The sequence below is a fragment of the Muntiacus reevesi genome, chromosome 1 (genome assembly GCF_963930625.1).
Source record: "Muntiacus reevesi chromosome 1, mMunRee1.1, whole genome shotgun sequence".
Classification (NCBI taxonomy): domain Eukaryota; kingdom Metazoa; phylum Chordata; class Mammalia; order Artiodactyla; family Cervidae; genus Muntiacus; species Muntiacus reevesi.
Window position 1 is genome coordinate 262,415,526 of NC_089249.1, and position 14,113 is coordinate 262,429,638.

The window sequence follows — 14,113 nt, forward strand, 5'->3', positions numbered from 1 at the left end:
ATTTCACAGCATTGACTTGTGAAAAATCAATATTATGAAAAAGTTGTATGTATGTGACTTCAAAATTGTTTCTGTTTGTCTACTTAGATAATGTAATGTTATTTCCATCGTATTGTTTTGCAGATGAAATCCAACCTGATAAGGATAATTGCATCAATTAGTCCCCTTTTCATCCTTCTGGAAAGATCTTTGCCTCACTGTTCAGTTCTCTGATAGCTCTTTGTTACTCTTAAAAAGCAGTTGCAAATGAAAAAACTTCAAAACTAATCAAACATAAAACCATGAATAGAATTGGCATTTAAAAAGAAATCCATTAAGTAGTACTTTTAGAAAGTATGAAAAACAAAACTCAATTATGTACCTGATATTTTCATGCCTATCTCCTTCAAGTGGTTTAATAAAAATATTAAGTACTTGAAATTTTGTGTATTACTTTAAATGATCACCATCCATTCATATGCTTATTTATCTTATCAAATTTGAAATATTCATTCAAAGAATATAATAGGTTAAGATGAATGCTTAATAACTAGGGGGATGATATTTCAGAGATTTCCATGATATTCTTTCCTTTTCAGTCATTCAACATGGTAGAGATGTTTTCAGATAATCAAAGCTGATGAACTATTCTTAATTTTCATAATTTTTCAAATTCTGCTTGTGCTTTGTATATCCACTTAGCAGCTGAAGACTTGTTAAGCAAACAAGGAAGTTTCAATGGCCACGATCTTATAAATACTAACAGTTACTGGATTCAAGGATTTTTCTCACCAGTTTCTTATAGCTATAATACAAAGAATCTGCTTACTTAATATACTCAGAATATTATTAAAATTTTAGATTTTCATTTAACTTTATTTTTTAGTCCATATACTTACCTCCAAACTTCCAAAGTCCCTCTGAATCATCACAATTGAAAGCTTTCTCTATGATAACACCATTAACAAAATGAAGATAAGTAACAGATTGGGAAAAAACACAAAACATACATCTGATAAAGATCTTGTATCTAGAATATAGAAAAAGTTCTTAAAATGCAACAATGAGAAAAAACCTAATTTTTGAAATAGGAAAAATGTTTGAAGAACCAAAGATGATATACAAATGCTTAATATGCATATGAAAAGTTGCTTGATATTACTAATGTTAAAGAAATGTAAATTAAAATAATGACATATTTATATACACTCACTAGAATGGCTAAAATTAAAAATGAAACTTACTTTACCAAGTCAGTTTGACAAAAATACGAAACAAGTGAAAGCCTCATATATTGCTGGTGAATATTGATACTATAGAAAACAGTTTGACAGTTTCCTAAAATGTTAAACATTATATGTCCCAGAAATCTGACCTTTAAATATTTACCCAAAAGAAATGAAAACTTATATTTACTCAAAGAATTGAATTAACATTCATGGAAGCATTATTTATAATAATCTGGAAGTAGAAATAAGCAAATGTCCATCAGCTAGTGAATGTATAGACAAAATTGTGAAATATCTTTACAACCTAATACATGTCCATAATAAACAGAAATAAAGTGTTACTTTTGTTTGCTTTTTAACAGCTAACCATTGAGATATATTTCACATACCATACAATTTCTCCATTTAAAATGTCAATGGTTTTTAATATATTCATAGATCTATGTAACCATCACAGCAGTCATATATATATAAATTTTACCAGATTTGTTGAAGAGTGGTATAGCAGAGTTCTCCTAGTCTATCTTAATGAAGTCTATCACTAAAAGTATTAAATGTAAAAATATGGATGAATTTCAGAAATATCATGCTAAGTAAAAGAAGATAAACCAGAAATACTACAAATTGAATGATTATATGTATGTAAAATTTATTAAATAAGCCAAACTGTACAGAGAGAAGGCATATCAGTAGCTGCCTAGGACCAGGCGTGGGGGCAAGATGGAGTGGAAATGAGCATAAGAACCATTGTTTGGGTAAGATAAATTCTATAAAATTGAATATGAGTGAAAGTCCACTTGTATAAGTCTACTAAAACATAAAGACAGCTCTAACCCATAAATTGAGTGATTCGTATAGCACATAAATTATACCTCATTAAGGCTGCTTTTTTTTTCTATATTACTGAAATTATGTAACAATAATAAATAATATAATGAGCATAGTAAACAAAACACTTTTTGAGTGAGTCTAAGATCAAGGAAAAGATCAAAATTTCAATTATTTTAGCTAGAAAGGTAAATGTAAGCCTAGTGTAGTATAAGGATTAAGTACCTAAATTCTGTAACCTGCTTATTGGATTTCAGGTATAAGATCTACCTCTTATTAGATATGTGATCTTTGACTATTATATGTGTTCAGTTTACTCATCTAAAAACAAAACCATTGTAAACTTTCCTTATATGGTTGTTGTGAAAATTATGAGTTACTAAGTTTTAAAAACTGAGAGGACTGCCAGTAAAGAATATTGACATTCTAGTTCACAAAATGGAGAAAATGGGAAGGTAAAAGTAACTGGTCCTTGACAATTCTTATTTTTTTCCCCATTTATTTTTATTAGTTGGAGGCTAACTACTTTACAATATTGTAGTGGGTTTTGCCATAAATTGACATAAATCAGCCATGGATTTACATTTGTTCCCCATCCCAATCCCCCCTCTCACCCTCCTTTCCACCCGATCCCTCTGGGTCTTCCCAGTGCACCAGCCCTGAGCACTTGTCTCATGCATCCAACCTGGGCTGCTGATCTGTTTCACCCTTGATAGTATACATGTTTCAATGCTGTTTTCTCTGAACCATCCCACCCTTGCCTTCTCCCACAGAGTCCAAAAGTCCATTCTGTACATCTGTGTCTCTTTTTCTGTTTTGCATATAGGGTTGTCATTACCATCTTTTTAAATTCCATATATATGCATTAGTATACTCTATTGGTCTTTATCTTTCTGGCTTACTTCACTCTGTATAATGGGCTCCAGTTTCATCCATCTCATTAGAACTGATTCAAATGCATTCTTTTTAATGGCTGAGTAATAGTCCATGGTGTATATGTACCACAGCTTCCTTATCCATTCGTCTGCTGATGGGCATCTAGGTTGCTTCCATGTTCTGGCTATTAGTCTAAGTGGGTAAAGTGTGGGGAAAAGTTGTAATAATATCAGGAAAAATATGAGGAAACTACACACAACTTTCATTTAAATACATGCATTAAATCTTCCATAACACTTCCAGAAAGATTATTTCTTTGCTGAGGATATCAAAATGAACAGGTATAACCATTCTTCACACTCAGGAAACTTGAATATTGTTTGAGGAAGCTAAAAGACATGAAAATGCATTAAGACATAAAACTAAAAGGAAAGTGGGTGAAAATTATCATTATTTATAAATGCATCCACTTCATACCTGGGGAGATGGCGAGGGACAGGGAGGCCTGGTGTGCTGCAGTCCATGGGGTCTCGAAGAGTCGAACATGACTTGGCGACTGAACAACATATGATGATGTCATTCTCTTCCTGGAAAATCTGTTAAGAGTCTACTGGTGGAGTTTGGAGGATGGAGATTATTATAAATAATAAGAATATTTAACTCATTGTTATGGTGAAATGCTACAAAAAGGACATAAAATGCTGTCCTATATTCCATTAAAAACCAGTTGTGTTTATGCTCAGTAGCGAAGTTGTGTCTGACTCTTTGCGACCTCATGGACTGTAGCCTTCCAGGCTCCTCTGTCCATGGGATTTTCCAGGCAAGAACACTGGAGTCGGTTGCTGTTTCCTCCTCCAGGGCATCCTCCTGGCCCAGGGAATGGACCCAAGTCTCCTATGTGTTCTAGGTCTCCTCCATTGGCAGGCAGATCCTTTATCAATGAGCCACTAGGAAAGACCAAAACCCATGTAGAAAATTAATTTAACTACATATACACATTAATTTATTAATTAATGCACATAATAATGCAACATTCACATTAATAATAGAATTTAACATATCTAAGAAAAACTATTAGGTAAAAATTGTAGTATCAGTATTTATATAGGTGAAAACAAAGATGTAAATTGAGTCATTGTTTGGAAAAATAATTTACCTAAATTTTATTCTAAAAAATTGACACAGAAATAGTGACACAAACTTTGTGATATTGCTCTGATAATGGAGGAAAAAAAGAAATGTTAATGCACCTTGTGTATTGCATTTTATATATTAATAAGGTGTTTTCAGCTATTAAAATCATCATATAAAGTAAAAAATAGAAAGTATATGCATTTAGAAATTAGAAGCCAATGGATAGTCTATAGAAGTAAAAGGAAAAAATAAGTGAAGAAATGATAATAATGTTAATATACCTAGTTAGGAAATATTGACTTACTGTAAAACTATAAGGCAACATATAAAAGTTTAAAATTCCATGGGTACTTAATAGAACATAAGACAATAACAAAGTTATTGTAATATTGAAAAGTACAATTTACAAATATCAGATGTTGATGGAAAGAACTCTGACATCTTCCAGTTGACAAGTGCAGAGTCACAGTTCCATGTGTAAAGTAGAAAAATCAGAGGGAAGTCTAGGCCTTGCATTTAGTATTAGGAAAGTAAGGACCAGAGAACCAAAACATTAAATGATTTTATATAGATGCTACTAATTAAAGGGCTGTGTGTGGAGATTAGGTCAGACAGAGACCGTTGCATTTAAAAGCCCTTATGCTATATTAGTATTTTAAAGTTTACATATAAAATTTGTAATGAATTATTAAATATAAAATCTGTGAACAAGCCCTGAAATAATCAAGCAGGAGATCCACAAATGCTTTTCATCTGCATCCTCCCCAGGATGTACCAAACTAACAAGAAAATTATTTTTCTTAATTTTTTGAGATATGATTTCAGAAAAGATAATCTCAGAAAAACTGTAGCTGACTCCCACTTGTAATGAATGGGAAGGTTCATTTAGAATCAAAATTCACTTCCAGTCTTATAAATTGCAATTGAATACAAATATCAACACCATTTCAGAGAAATTGGGATATACTTAAAGGTAAAATAAAGAGGCAAGGTTTATTCTGTGAGAAATATTACATTACGTTTATCCAAAACTGGTCTGGAATTTTTTGAATACTAAAAATGGATAAAGAGAATTGTTTGGAAGGGAGAAAAGAAGAAGATGAGTGAGAAGTAAGGAAGGTAACATAAGAAAGAAGCCCAGGTACATTGAAGCTGGATCAGATGTGGAAGAAGTGTCTAAGCAAACTTTCCTAGCGAAGATGTAACCCATAAAGTTACTCTTACTGTGAGAAGCAAAGGAGTGATAGAAGTTAATGTACTATGTACAGTACATAGCACATTAACTTCTATCACTCCTACATCTAATTCTCATCTTTAAAGAAAAAGAAACTGAATTTTTCAAAATTAATTGCTTCAATAAATTGTTCTCTACACCAAATAATTAGATAAGTGATAAAATTTCAATAGCGCTTTTCCTCCCTGGCTGCTTGCAGATCAGCCGCCATCAGGAACGACACAGTAACTCTCCAGACTAGGAAGTTCATGACCAGCCGCCTGCTTCAGCGGAAACAAATGGTCACTGATGTTCTTCACCCTGGAAAGGCAACAGTACCTAAAACAGAAATTCGGGAAAAACTGGCCAAAGTGTACAAGACCCCACCAGATGTCATCTTTGTATTTGGATTCAGAACCCATTTTAGTGGTGGCAAGACAACTGGCTTCGGCATGATTTATGACTCCTTGGATTATGCGAAGAAGAATGAGCCCAAACATAGGCTTGTAAGACATGGCCTGTATGGGAAGAAAAAGACCTCGAGAAAACAGCGAAAAGAACGCAAGAACAGAATGAAGAAAGTCAGGGGGGCTGCAAAGGCCAATGTTGGTGCTGGCAAAAAGAAGGAGTAAAGATTCTGCAGTGACTGTATCTGTGGTGCTTGTGCAGATTGTTCATGAAAGAATAAACTAAGACCTTTTCCAAAAAAAAAAAAATTTCAATAGAAACATAAAATTAAGTTCTTAATCATAAGAACAAATCCAGCACCCAAAGCAAGATATTGGTAAATTTATCTAAATGAGAATACAAAGTTATAGTGCAGTAAAAACCGTCGCATACAAGAGTAAAAACAAAGGGAAATTGAGGAAATAATATATTTGTAATAGGCATGAAATTGTATACAAGTTTTAATAATAAAGAGTTGATACAAATCTAAAAGAACAATATATAGATATGTAAATGCCAATAATTGAAATATCTACCCTCAAAAGAAAGTGACAAAACATAATGTGTAAGTGTACTTATTAAAGCACTGTTCATATTAGCAACTAATTTTACAGTATTTTAAGTGAGAGTAGTTAAATGATTCTAATATACAGGACATTAAAATTCAGTATAGGTGGGGTGTGGGCTGTGGGAGTGGAGGGGTCAGAGGCGGGAGGGAGGTTTAAGAGGGAAGGGACATGTGTATGCCTATGGCTGATTCATGCTGGTGTATGGCAGAAACCAACACAATTGTAAAGCAATTATCATTCAATTAAAAATAAATATAATTTTTAAAATGAACAAAATAAAATTCAGTGAAGAAATACATTTAATAATATAGAAAGTTGTCATATTATAATAGGGACAAAATGTTTGGCCAAACAAAATTATATTCCATTATACTCACAGAGGAATGTAAACATTTAAAAGTTTAAATTGGCAGTACTGTTTATTCCTAGATGCTGATTTTTTCCTTATCTTTATTTTCTCTTTTTGTCCACAAATATGATGTACCTGATTAAAAATAAAATAGGTTAAACATGTCAATATAGCTATCTACTGTTTTATCCCAAACTTTTAAAGTAATAAGCAAAGCATTTAATCCAATATTTCCGTATGTTGTGAAGAAATTGAATAGAAAAAGTAACCTGCATATTTTATATTTAATGTTGTTTATCAGATACTCATTCTTTAGAGATTTTTCTTTTTTTTTTTTTTTTCCAATTGACCCTTTGGTTTGGGAAGACTGAAATTTTTCTATGTTCAGTGTAAACAATGGGCATCTCTGGTGGCTCATCATCAAAGAATCCACCTTCTAGTGCAGGGGATTCAGGAGATGCTGGTTTGATCCCTGGGTCTGGAAGATCCTCTGGAGGAGGAAATGGCAACCCACGCCAGTACTTTTGCCTGGGAAATCCTGTGGACAGAGGAGCCTGGGGGGCGGGGGGTGGCTACAGTACATGAGGTCACAAAGAGTTGGACACGACTTACAGACTGAGAGTGCACACACACATGTAAACAACACACCCGTTTCCCTCACTATTGAAACACACTAATTCCTCAGTAAATTAGCAGTTTTAAGTCAAATCAGCTGCTGAAAAAGCTGCAGCTGAGTTTGAATATATTTGGAGAAATATATATGTCCTGTTTATTAATCAAAAAGAAAATATTGCAAATTATTGCTTTGCTGTTGTATGCATTTATGAAACACTCACAAATATTATTTCTTCTGTTTTTTTTTAGTGTCAGGAACTATATTTTTTAAAGACTGCATTATACAAATTACCATTCATTCCTCAAAACACTCAGTCAACCAGTGGAAAAATACATTAAATAAATCATTACTTTCACTTTGGGGGAAAGGAGCTATTCCTTAGTTCCATCAACTAAGGTTAAATAAAAAATGGCAAAATATATTTCTCAGTTTGCAAGATGGAGAACTATCGAGTTGAAAAACTAAAATCTGCAAGCAGTATATTCTCTTTCCTGTCACATTTGTAACCAACAGAACTATAGTTACTCACTGTAAGTCTGAACTTCATAACATTTTTCTTATTTGCTGTATATGGTACATGCCTTTTACAGTCTGTTTCATTCCATGCACTATAAATTTAAAGCTGAAACACAAATCTCAGAAATTGAATTGTGCATCAATGCAGGCTTTTATTTAGGATATTTTAAGAATGTTTAATTCTTTTTTCCTGAGTACAAGACTAACATTAGCATAAATCCCTTTCCTTCTTTTTCTACATAAATGCAGAAAAAAGGTTTACCCAATTATCTTAGTTTTTTTTTTCAATATAAAATATCAATAGAAAAACTGGGAGTCTGTACTACATCTCATAAATAATAGATATTTGCATCTATGTGAACAGAACAAGAATTACTTTGTTTCCTTTTCCAAACAAAGTCTGTGTGTAAGTGTGTAATAAAGAATTTAACCTTTATGAAGGAGAGGTTTGGCTTTGTCAAACATCAGCTTTAGGCTCTATATGTCCTACATGATAAGTATCTTTTCCCAGAGTTGACCCCAATTCTGGTGGAAGGTTTTAATGGTATGATATCTGGTCTGTCTTTAGAGGGCCTAGAGATTAAAGGTAAGTCACTTAAGCAGTCAATAAAATCAACATGATTGAGTCCTAATAAATTCTGGACACAAGACTCAGGTCAGCTTGTATCAATGTAAAAATTCCATACATATTTTCATACTTCATTGTCAGGAAAGTTAGCACTGTTCATGAATCCACAGGACAAGGATAATGGAAAGCAGATTTTTTTCTGGATTCTGTTCCAAGCATCCCTTGGATTGGCTGGTTTTAAACTGTAATCTTTCACTGTGATAAACTGTTCAGTTCAGTCAGTTGCTCAGTCCTGTCTGATTCTTTGCAGTCCCATGGACTGCAGCACACCAGGCTTCCCAGTCTATCACCAACTCCTGTGAGCAAGTCGGTGATGCCATCCAACTATCTCATCCTCTGTTGTCCCATTCTCTTCCTGCCTTCAATCTTTCCCAGCATCAGGGTCTTTTCCAATGAGTCAGTTATTGGATCCAATGGCCAAAGTATTGGAGTTTCAGCTTTAGCCTCAGTCCTTCCAATGAATATTCAGGACTGATTCCCTTTAGGATTGACTGGTTTGATGCCCATAAAGAGACCTCCATAAAGATTTTTCCATAAAGAAATAAAGAAACCATAAAGATTTCTCCATAAAGAAATCTCCAGCTTTCTTTATGGTCCAACTCTCACATCCATACATGAGTACTTACAGTAATAAACTTTAAGTATCAGTATAATACATTTAAGTGAGTTCTATGAGTTCTTTTAGTGAATTGTTACAACTGAGGATGGTATTGGATACCCCCAAATTACAATTGGTGTCAAAAGTGTGGGTGGCCTCGTGGAACTGCTTACTAGCTTTACAGTCATAAAGGGTGCCTGAAGAACTATGGATAGAGCTTCATATTACTTTATAGGAGGAAGTGACTAAAACCATCCCAAAGAAAAAGAAATGTAAGAAGGAAAATAGCCATATGAGGAGGCTTTACAGATAGCTGATTAAAGAAGAGAAGCAAAATGCAAGGGTGAAAGAGGAAATATACCCAACTGAATACAGAGTTGCAGAGAAATGTGAAGAGAGATAAGAAGGCCTTCTTAAATGAACACTGCAGGGAAATAGAAGAAAACAGTAGAATGGGAAAAACTAGAGATCTATTCAGGAAAAATGGAGATATCAAAGGAGCATTTCATGCAAGTAGGGGCACAGTAAAGGACTGAAACGGTAAGGTCCTTACTTATATGGAGAGTGCTAAGCTGTTCCAACTCTTCATATCCACATGGAATATACCCTGCCAGGCTCCTCTGTCCATGAGGCAAGAATACTGGAGTTGCCTTGCCCTTCTCCAGGGGATTTTCCCAACCCAGTGATCAAGTTCAGGTCCCCTCGCATTGCAGGTGGACTCCACCAGCTGAGCTACCAGGGAAGAGTACATAATGCCAAATGCCAAGCTGGATGAATCACAAGTTGGAATCAAGATTGCCAGGAGAAATATCAATAACAGAAAGTGAAGAGGAACTAAAGAACATCTTGAAGAGAGTGAAAGAGGTGAGTGAAAAACTTGGTTTAAAACTCAGTATTCAAAAAACTAAGATCATGGCATCCAGTCTTATCACTTCATGATCAATGGAAGGGGAAAAAGGAAAGCAATGACATTTTATTTTCTTGGGCTCCAACCTCACTGCAGATGATGCTTGTAGCCATGGAATTAAAAGATGCTTGCTCCTCAGAAATAAAGCTATGAGAAATTTAGACAGCATGTTAAAAGGCAGAGATATGACATTGCCAAAAATGATCTGTATGGTCAAAGTCTAGTTTTTCCAGTAGTCATGTACAGATGTGAGTTAGACTCTAAAGAAGGCTGAGCACCTAAGAATTGATGCTTTTGAAATATGGTGCTGGAGAAGACTTTTGAGAGTCTCTTGGACTACAGGGATTCCCTGGTGACTCAGAAAGTAAAGCATCTGCCCAGAAGATCCCCTGGAGAAAGAAATGGCAACCCATTCCAGTACTCTTGCCTAGAAAATTCCATGGGTGGAGGAGCCTGGTGGGCTACAATCCATGGGGTCGCAGAGTTGGACACGACTGAGAGACTTCACTTACACTTTCACTTTCACTTGGACTACAAGGAAATCAAACCAGTCACTTTTAAATGAAATCAACCCTGAATATTCATTGGAAGGACTGTTGCTGAAACCGAAGCTCCAGTACTTTGGGCACCTGATACAAAGAGCCAACTCACTGGAAAAGCCCCTGATGCTGGAAAAAATTGAAGGCCAAAGGAGAACAGAGTGGCAGAGGATGAGATGGTTAGATAGCATTATCAACCCAATGGACATGAATTTGAGCAAACTCCAGGAGACAGTGGAGGACAAAGAAGCCTGGCATGCTGCAGTCAATGGGATCACAGAGTCGAATACAACTTAGTGACTGAACAACAACAAACTACAACAAAAGATTAATGCTGTGTATCTATCATCCATGATGTAATGTGTAATATTTTTATTCCATTAAAAATATACTTTACCAATTATGCAAGATTTTGCCTCTTCTGATTTCCTCCCCAACATTGACACATGTGAAATTATATAGTAAATACTCCAGATATGTATATTACTACTGAGGAATGTGTATTAGTCAATTTTCTAATATTTGAAGATCTGAAAAGTCAAATATGATGTTTCAGAATAATTACACAAGGAAACGGATATGTGGATAATTAATATACATTCTTCTCAAAGTTAATTTACATTCGTCTCAAACATTCTATAGGAATATATTACATATTAGGTCACAAAACAAATTGAACAAGATTGATACATAAAGTATATTTTCTTATCACAATGGTATGAAACTAGAAATCAGTAACCGGAAAAATACTAGAAAATTCAAAAACATCTGGTAATTGAAAACACACCCCTGGAAAATCAGTGGGTCAAGAAAAAATTTAAAAAGGAAAATCAAAAATATCTTGAAGCAAAAATGAAAATACAACATACCAACACTTCTGAGTTGTAGCAAAAGTGATTCCAAGAAGGAAGTATATTAAGAAATGCCTACATTAAGAAAAAGGAACTGTATTGAATGAACAGCTTAACTTTCCACCTCAAAGAACAAACTAAATCCAAAGTTAGCAGAAGAAGGAGAAACAAAGATGAGAACAGATATGAAAAAAGTATAAAATATAAAAACAATAGAAAAGATCAAAATTAAGAAGTTGTTAGGATAAAATAGAGACACCTTTAGCTTGTTAAGAAAAAACAGAAAAGACTGAAATAAATAAAATCAAAAATAAAAGCAGAAGATATTTCAACTGATAACCACACAAATATAAAGGATAATAAGAGAACACCATGAACAATCATGCACCAAACAATTGCATAACCTAGAAAAAGTGAATAAATGCCTGAAACCATATAGAATCATAAAGACTGATTAATCACTCCCTAAGACAAGGACAACTGGAAGCAGAACTTTTCTGGACTCTATTCCATGCATCTCTTGCCTTGGCTGATGTTAATCTGTATCCTTTCACTGTAATAAACTATAACCACGAATATAATAGCTTTCAGTGAGTTCTTTTAGTAAGTAGTTATGACTGAAGATGGTCTTGGGAACCCTGAACTTGCAGATGGTGACAAAGGTGTGTGTGGTCTAGTGAACTGCTCAGTAACTCTACAAATTACAAAAATACAAGCATAGGAGCTAACATTAATAATGGATTATTAATTAGTAATTAGCCACATGCATGAATCAAAATAGATAATTTATCAAAATGGAAATTTAACTAATGCATAAATATCCTGATTCATTTTCTTTTTTAATACAAATAAAGTTAAGAGCTTATTTTCTAGAAATCCTTTTGGTTCATAATGTCACCATGTATAATTTTTCCTAGACATCAAAGTGTCAGAGGCATGGAAATTTATAGAACTCTTGGCCTGCCTTAGCTGTATTTCCACTTGAGTGTACTTTTGCTTCAAAACAATGCACTTGTTTTTTTTTGTTGTTGTTGTTGTTGTTTTACCAATATCTTAAGTTTTCAAACTCATTATTCTTGTGCTCTTGAAATTTGACTATTCAATGGGCCTGGAAGTCAAATTAATTTGCTTCTGACTAAGCGTGATAGGATTTGTATCAGTTTTCGGTATATTAAAATATAGAAGATCTGATAGTTCTTCAAGAAAACGGAAGTCTGAGTCAAAAACAAATTATGAAAATTCAATTTGAGTTTAAAATTCTGTCCCCAATCTCATTTACTATCTGGAGGGACAAGAGTTTTCTTTTGATGAACAGATTAAAAATTAGTTTTTCTAAAGTCATTCAGTAATTATCATACATCTAGGATTTAGTTTCCTGATCACATGATGAATGTAAAAAAAATTCAAAATTAGGTTTAAACAAATATTGTCCAAGAGTTTAGGTTAAATTAAATGTAGAACCAGATTTTTTTCCCCACCATTTAACATGTTTTCATCTCATCCTTTGAAAGATTTTCTAAAGATCTCTATGCTGTATTTCTTTAACAATTTTGTTTCATGCAAAGTCAAATTATAGCATACACATCTACAATCATCCTTAAACCTGAGGTATGCCTGGTTTAATTTCTTTAATATTTAGCATCTTCACATTATCGTTAATTTGTTTTGTATTCTGTTAACTATGTATCTCTTTAGAAAAGTATTAAAAAATCATAATGCCTAAGAAAAGCATAAAAATAATCAAGAGATTTCATTTTTGAAACTACATATTAGAGATCAGACCTTCTAGTAAGGGAAAAAAGATCTGTCCATTCAATTTTTTCTTTTCTTATCTCACTGTCCTCCTTTATAGCATTTGTCACAATGTTACATTGCTAATTAATTGTTTAATTATTAGAGTTGAAACTTGTTGCTATCTGCAAAAAATAACAATCCACTGTTTGGATAATTATTAGTTTAATAGTTGAATTCCTTGTGAAACTATAAGCTTCATAGATGCAAATTTACTGTGGATGTGCTCATTAGCATTTGATATCCATTAGCTCAGCACCTGGCATGGAGCCTGACATCAACAAGGGCTCAGTATTTTTTGAATAGAAAAAAGAATGAATGGATTAAACTTTGCATCAAACCATGGAATCAGTTATAACAGAGTTACTGTAATATATGTGCTTGTGTGTGTGTGATTGCATGTGTGTGCAAAAACTATCGATTATATATACAAAAGTCTTCTTTTGTTCAATTAAATAGAAAGCCTCAATGAGTTTATTTGTAGATTGTGGTGTTGCTGGTGGACAATGGATAGAAGAGTTGATGCTCTATAGATGCTTTTCTCACAGGAACACTTACTAGTACATGGCTCACTCTTTGATTAGCCATGTTTATTTTAAAACCTTTTCTGAACAGTAACCACTGCTAACTTCCACCTGGGCAGAACATATGTTTTCAAAACTGAGCAATTTGACTGCATACAACTAATTCCTGATGAATGGTAGACATCTCTTGTTTCAGACTCAGAGTTCAATATCAGCCTATTTTTATTTTTCATTGATAAGATTAATATATACCATATATTGCTTGAAATGGTTTGATGTGAAAACACCAGTATCTTACTGATATTAAATAATATACAAAAATGTTATGTTTACTTATATGGAAATCATGTTAAAGAATTTATACTTCCAAAGTTGCCCTCAATATTTTCTGTTAGTGTGAACACTAATGTTATTATCTTGAAACCTGACATCCAAAGGAAAAATAGAATATGAATCTTCCTCACAAAGGTGTAGAAGCAGTAATTTTCTTCTACAATGCTAATAATTCTGGTCACAAAG

The 14,113-nt window shown here is 33.6% G+C and overlaps 1 pseudogene; it reads left to right on the forward strand.

The window, feature by feature from the left end:
* Positions 1–2,474: 2,474 nt before the first annotated feature.
* LOC136158561 (small ribosomal subunit protein eS24 pseudogene) lies at positions 2,475–5,975 on the forward strand (annotated as a pseudogene).
* Positions 5,976–14,113: the final 8,138 nt, after the last annotated feature.